Source organism: Triticum urartu, chromosome 2A, assembly GCF_056163025.1.
Source record: "Triticum urartu cultivar PI428250 chromosome 2A, HENAU_Tu73, whole genome shotgun sequence".
Classification (NCBI taxonomy): Eukaryota; Viridiplantae; Streptophyta; class Magnoliopsida; order Poales; family Poaceae; genus Triticum; species Triticum urartu.
Genome location: NC_141874.1, coordinates 703,813,589 through 703,820,697, shown reverse-complemented (window position 1 = coordinate 703,820,697; position 7,109 = coordinate 703,813,589). Strand labels below are relative to the sequence as shown.

Sequence of the window (7,109 nt, the reverse complement as noted above, 5' to 3'; positions counted from 1 at the left end):
TAATTTTGTGGTATCAGATTGTGTCTCACATCATTCCTTGTTAGTTAAAAAACCATAGGGGCTCCTCCCCGATGGTCTTGGTTCTTTTAAAGATATGTTGGCTCTCTCCGGATATTGGCAGTTGATGTGTCTATCGAGGAAAGCAAGCGACATCTTCTTTACTAATTTTTTGTGCCTATTGTTTGGACCGATGGTGATGGATTGCAAGCCTGTGTTACATGGGTAATACTTCAACCAATGTTTTTAGTGATTTGTCGATCTTGTTACAAGGGTGAGTTACCATTGCAGTTCTTAAAGCCTAGTATGGCAGGGCATTTGTTAGTGTCTCTTTCCTTTACTGTTGGTTCAATGCAATTTGTAATCTCCGCTCGGTGGCATACAATCAGAGGAAGAAGACCGCTAGTATGATTTTTTTCTGTTGGCCATTCTGCATCCAGTTTGTCTTTCCATTATACTGGCTACTTATAACTATGTGTCTTTTCTCAAGAATTTTTTTGTAATCCTACCGGCAACATGTCAGGGATGGGAGCTAACCGGATTAGACATCCTCTCCTTATTAACTAGGTGATTTCCCCACACGTTGTGACGGGAAATTTGAAGATTAATTTCAGCCAAATAAAATTCCACATTAAAACCATCCGGACCTGGATAAGCGTTCAACTTCATCTCTTTAAGAATCTGCAAAACTTCATTTTTATCAGGCAGAAAATAAGTAGGATCCAAAGAGTTGACAGGCAAGTGAGTATTGAGAAAAGGTCTTCCAATGTCATTGTTAGGCGAGGAGAAGATGTATCTAAAATAGTTGACAAAAGTATTAGTGATAGCACTAGGCTCTTAAAATGAATCACATCATTCTCATCCTTAACAGAACAAACAATATTCCTTTTTCTTCTTTTGATCACGGCCTGATGTAAAAATTTAGTATTGCAATCACCAGCCGTGGCCCAACCCTTTTTACTTCTTTGTTTGTAAAACTGATTAAGTTTGGAAAGAGTTTGTTCATACCTAAGAGTGAGAGAGCCTTCCAAAGTATGATTTTGCCGCTACAAAGGAAGCTGCTGAATCTGATTGATACTTGATTCAAGTTCCAAAAGTTCTTGCTGAAGAGGCTTCTTCTTCTTGCACCACTTTTTCAAAGAACCCGCCAAAGAAGAAGACTTTGTTGTAAAGGAGTGAGATGTACAATTATTCCAGGTAGATTTAGCGAAGTTGCTAAAATATTTCTCAAGTAACCACCAGTTTTCAAATTTAAATGTTTGCTTAGGCTTAACAAAATTACCATCAGTGGAGACAAGAATGGGAGCATGATCATTGAGAATAATAGGAAGATTAAGCACTTTAGTATTAGGATAATGCAACACCACTCAGAGTTAACCAGGCATCGATCTAGGCGTCTATAAATAGGATTAATGTATGTTGTTTGTTACGCCAAGTGTACGCAGGACCACTGAAACCAATATAAAAAAACCACAATTTTTAACAAGAGAACGAAAAGCAGACAAACGATAATAATTAATACTACCATTACAACCATCTGTATCATACAAAATGTCATTAAGTTCACCCATACACATCATGGGCTTCCCTAGGTTATCATACACAAAAGCAACAACTTGACTCCAGATAGTACTAGTCTGCCTATGATAGGGGTCACCATATATACAAATCAAGCAAAAATGGACACCTGAAGCTAGATGAACTACATTAGCTAGAATATAGTGAAAGGAGGCACTATGAACAGAAACTTTGAGTTCATCATTCCACATAAGCCAGAGCCCACCGGAAGCACCTCTAGAAGGAACAACAAAGCTATTAGCAATATCAAACCTATTAACAAGATCAATTGATCGAACCTTAGAAGATTTGATCTCAGAAACAAAGGTTACCTGGGCTCTAGTAGAACAGATCAAATTAGCCAGGAAAAGCATACGGTCATTGCCGAGACCCCGACCCATACCCCGACAATTCCAAGCTATCGCTTTCATGGCGTCCGAGGCTAAAAAGAATCTGCCATATTCCTTTCTGTTTCAGCATCAAATTTCATCTCCTCTCCCAACTGACCACTCCTGAGATCCACTCTGAAAATCCGCGCAATTAACTTCATGGCTCCAAAATAGTCTTAATGGCTGGCACAGATGCCCGATCCAACACAATAATCCTTTCTAAACAGGCGATTTGGCATCCAACCTATTTGATGATATGGGTTGATTGATGGAGGAAACTAGAAAAATCAGCCAAGCAACAGAGGTTGGGGAGAGCCAGCAGCAAGCCTCGCTAGGATTCAGGTGGAGAGGAAAGGACGGGGCATGGGGACGAACTGGAATACTGAGCACAGGAGAAGGATGGGGAATGGATGGTGAGGGGAGATCGGCGACAAGGACAGGAAAGAAGATGGCGGGCATGACGTACCGACTTTGAACGAAGAGATGCGAGGCTGTAAGAAGCAAGGGAAACAGAAGATCAAAGGAGGAGGAGCGGCAACGTTGGATCCAGGAGGGATGAGCGACGCCGGCCAAGAATCTGGTTGAAGAGAGGAAACGAGAAAAGGGGATCTGGGAGAGGCAACAGCTATGGACAAGAGAGGTGGAGCCGATGGAGTTCAGGGGAAACAAGGGAAGGAGAAAGGAGATCAGAGGAGGAAGGGGAATTGCACCGGGGAGGAAGAAGACGGCATCACGCCAGTCACCGGACAATCGCCGGAAGTCGCCCACTTGGAAGCTCAAGCACGCCATCACTTCCCCTCGATAGAACTGATGCGCGTGCACGTGGGCTGTGCCTTAGTTTTTCTTTCTTTTTCCGAACTAAAACCAAGACAGTAAAGACACGACATCATAAAATTGACTTTCAGGCCTCCTTTGAACAGACACGTGACAGTTGATGAATAAATAGAATGGTTTCCTCGAAAACACACACACACACGAATTCGAGTACTTCAAAAATTGCATCAAAGCCCTTAACAAAATATTCTGTAAAACTCCCTAGTTAAGTTGCACCTTGTGAATTAAGCAACGATACATTGTAAGTACGTACCTAGTTGTAAAATTTAGTACCTCTAGTATTATTTATGCTGTCATGATTGAAAATGAATAGACCGAAAGTTTTCTTAAAAAAAGTAAAAAGCTTTCCCACATCTACAGATTAGCTCTACAAAATCATGTCTATAGGAGGAGGTGGTAATATTTTGTTTGAAGAGGAGGGGGGAGGAGGGGGGCGACATGGAAATCAAATGGGGGAGGATATGTACTATTCTTAAATAGTTGATCCTCACTAAGTCTAATTCTCTTAACATGCAGCCTCCCACCTCACCAAGTGTGGCATGTCAACATCCACTAACATATTTTGCAACTCCATGCAAACCACATTCATACTCTTTGTTCACACATGGTGCAAGTATGAAATATTTCTACATTAAAAATATAGTAACTCTCGATTTAGATCATTTTAATACATCTGAAATTAATCTTCAAATTTCCCGTCACAACGCGTGGGGAAATCACCTAGTTAATAAGGAGAGGATGTCTAATCCGGTTACCTCCCATCCCTGACATGTTGCCGGTAGGATTACAAAAAAATCTCGAGAAAAGACACATAGTTATAAGTAGCCAGTATAATGGAAAGACAAACTGGATGCAGAATGGCCAATAGAAAAAATTATCATACTAGCAGTCTTCTTCCTCTGATTGTATGCCACCGAGCGGAGATTACAAATTGCATGCACAAACTTGTCATCCGCTTATTCTTCCTGCTAAAAATAGAACTGCCGCCTATAACTTTGTTCTTGATAAATTTATGAATAAATTGCATGCTTACAAAGCCAATATGCTTTCTCATGCTGCGAGGCTTGAATTGATTCGCTCTGTTTTCTCTGCTATTCCTGTTTATTATATGGCTAACATCTTGTTCACAAAGAAGTTTATTGCAAAGCTCACTGCTGTCATTAGAAATTTCTGGTGGACAGGTGTTAGGGAGAATGATTCTACAAGGAGTCTTTGTCTTCGTGCATGGAAAGAGATATGCAATTCTAAAGAAGAAGGTGGACTTGGCATAAGAAATTTGAAGGCTATCAATGAGAGTCTTCTTCTTGCAGTTGCTTGGAGAATTGCTAAATCCCCTTTTTCTCAGCTGTATTTAGTTCTTAAGGCTAAATATTTTCATGACTCCTCCGTCTGGGTTGCTCATTCTTCTGCTCCTAAATCTGCTTTTTGGGCTTTGGTATTAAAAATGATTCCTAAATTGAAAGCTCATTTTTTTACCAATTAACTCAAGGTAATATCTCTATTTGGAGCACACCTTGGTGCACCCTTTGGGAATCCATTCATGATCATCTCATTATTCAAGAACCGGGCTTTAGATATCCTTCTTTAGTTAAGGATCTTTGGCTCCCTGGACAATTTTTTTGGAATAATGAGCTTGTTCATTTACTTTTCCAGCAACCTATGGCCTCAATTATTCTCCAAACTGGTATTATCAATGATGATGGTCTAGATTTGCTTTGTTGAGATCTCACTCCGAATGGCATTTGTTCTTCCAAATCTGCTTATAAGCTTTGTTTGCAAGACATTCATGCAGTTCCCAGGAATGCTCCTTCTGTTCTTTCTTTCGAATTGAAGAATCTTCTCAAGATGGTTTGGAAACAAAAACAGGTTTTTCCTAGGGTACAAACTTTTGCGTGGAGGCTTCTTAGAAGGGCTTTGTCTACAGGTTTGCGAGCTAGTCGATTCTCTATGCATATATCTAAAAATTGTTGTAGGTGTGGCCATCAGGAGGATGAATCCCATTTATTTTTTCTTTGTCCCTTTGCTCGTGCGGCTTGGTTTGACTATCCTTGGTTTATTAGGTCTGATGTTTTAATCCAAGGTCATACTTCCATGCATTCTATCCTTATTGCCTTGCTTCAAATGAGACATCCTAATGGTTCTATCTCTAACATTCTTAATTTCTTATGGTGTCTTTGGAAGGCTGCAAATGATTTCTTTTTGACAGGAAAAAGACTCTTCCTCATCATGTGCACATTGCTACTATGGCCTTGTCCTCTGATTCTTATAGTGACTTGCCTCATTTCTCTAAGATGCAGGTGACGCCACAAGTTCTTTCTCCTCCTGACCATCTTTCTACACAGGGTCGAACTCTTAAGTCGGATTTGCTCATTACGGGGACCAAAAATATTTTCTGACGCTGCTTTCAGAAGTTCAAAAGTTCCTGGTTTATTATAGGGAGCGGTTGCTACTGGAATAGGGGTCTGTCTTGTTTTGCCTCAAGATCGTTTTGAAATCAATGTACAAATTCAAGCATCAGCTCCTCCCAGCACTTCTCCTTTACATGTAGAAGCTCTGGCTCTTTCTTTTGCAGCTCAAGTGGCTAGTAAGCTCAATATTCTTCAGCCAAGCTTTCTCATGGATTGCCTCTCTTTATCTTTGGTGGCTGCTACTGGCAAGATTGTGGAATCTACCACCCCTTGGAGCATTAGGAAGCCTTTGGCTGATTTCTTCAAGCATGCTAACAGCTTGCAACCTCGAGTGTTTCACATTTCTAGGAAAATTAATGGCATAGCACACAATGTAGCTCATCAGGTTCTTCATTCTAGGGTTGAACCTCAAGTTTGTTGCTTCGCTTCAGCTCATAGACATAGTTCCCGTCCTGTGGTGTCTCTTCTCTCCAATTTTCAGGTTCAGGAGTTTGTAATTCACGCTGTACACTGTTTCTGAGCTGAAATGAATTTGGCGCTTCGAGCGCCTTTTGTTGTTCAAAAAGAAAAAAGAAAGAAAAACTCAAGTGAGCTCGTTGTCTCGCGCGTCCCATAATGGAACCTTCTCCGAGGACACCTCCGATAATTCCCGACTCTCCGTGCGTGCGGTGCGGTGCGGTATTTTCCACCAGGGAGCAGCGCGCGTCCGTGCATGCATGATGGGAGCACGCACGGAGGAATCCCGCACCCTCTCCCCCTAATCATGGCCCAACCACTGTCCGTCCCGGAGGACTTCAATCACATCTCAGTTCTTGATCTCTCACGACACACGGCGTGTCGCGGGGCGTGAGCGCTCACAGCAAAGGAAGGAGGCATTAGTGGGCGTCACGTATTTCGGCGCGTCTCCGCGTGAGTGAATGGGTTCCCAGGCTTTCCGACTCTCGGGTCTGGACTCTGCCGCGCCAACAGCTGGTTCTCTCCCTCCACGCTGCCTCCCGCGCCGCGCGTCGGTTCACTTTCACTCTCGTCACAAATCAGAGATGAAAAACCTTCACGGGCAACACCTACCCACGTGCTACAGCACAAGACAGCAGCAGCAGCGCTGCTCCTGCTCGCACGCACAGTCGTCAGTCCTCTTGGGCCTCTTTGTTGCGTATTGCAGGCGAATGGTGCCAGAGCCGGCATTGGATCCGCTAAACCGAATCTGCCTTGTCTGAGCTTCCGACCAGTCTGCAGATAATCCAACATCGGGCAAAGCAGAGCCATCACCATTACTACCAATTATCAACAGTGAAGAGAAACATGGCCTATATTTGCCATCATCATATAAGTTTTTTTTTCCAAAGCAGTTTCTGCATTCCCTAAATTTGCCATCAACCAGAGAACAAATTCTCACAAGCAGTTTATGCATTTGCCATGACCCATAGATCTTTTTTTTTTGAAAACATTGCCATGTCAATTGTACTTTGTTTTCGTAAATTTGCCATCAACAAGAGAATAAATTTTCTAAAGTAGTCTGTGAGATCCTTTCCTTTCCCGAGTGATCTTCATTATAATTGCTGTGGCATATACTTATATTACCTCACGGTAAATCCATTAGCCTTACCATGGCAAAATTTGTCCTCTGAGCAAATTGTACTCCTTCTGTAAAGAAATATAAAAGCGTTTAGATCACTACTTTAGTGATCTAGATGCTCTTATAATTCTTAACGGAGGGAGTACTTTTTTTTTGCCACGGCAAAAAGAAAACACCATGTGAAAATACTTACATTATATGATGGTAAATTCATTTATTGTTAGCAGTACAACTTTTGTTCCGTGGCATTTCTCTAAAGATTTTTGCCATGTCAAGCTTAAGAATAACTTCAATAACTATTCACATGGGAAAATGTAGGTATTCCTTTTGAATTTGAGCATGGAAAAT

The 7,109-nt window shown here is 41.7% G+C and overlaps 1 pseudogene; it reads right to left on the bottom strand.

The window, feature by feature from the left end:
* Positions 1 to 1,043: 1,043 nt before the first annotated feature.
* On the bottom strand, positions 1,044 to 1,985 carry LOC147986947 (uncharacterized; annotated as a pseudogene).
* Positions 1,986 to 7,109: the final 5,124 nt, after the last annotated feature.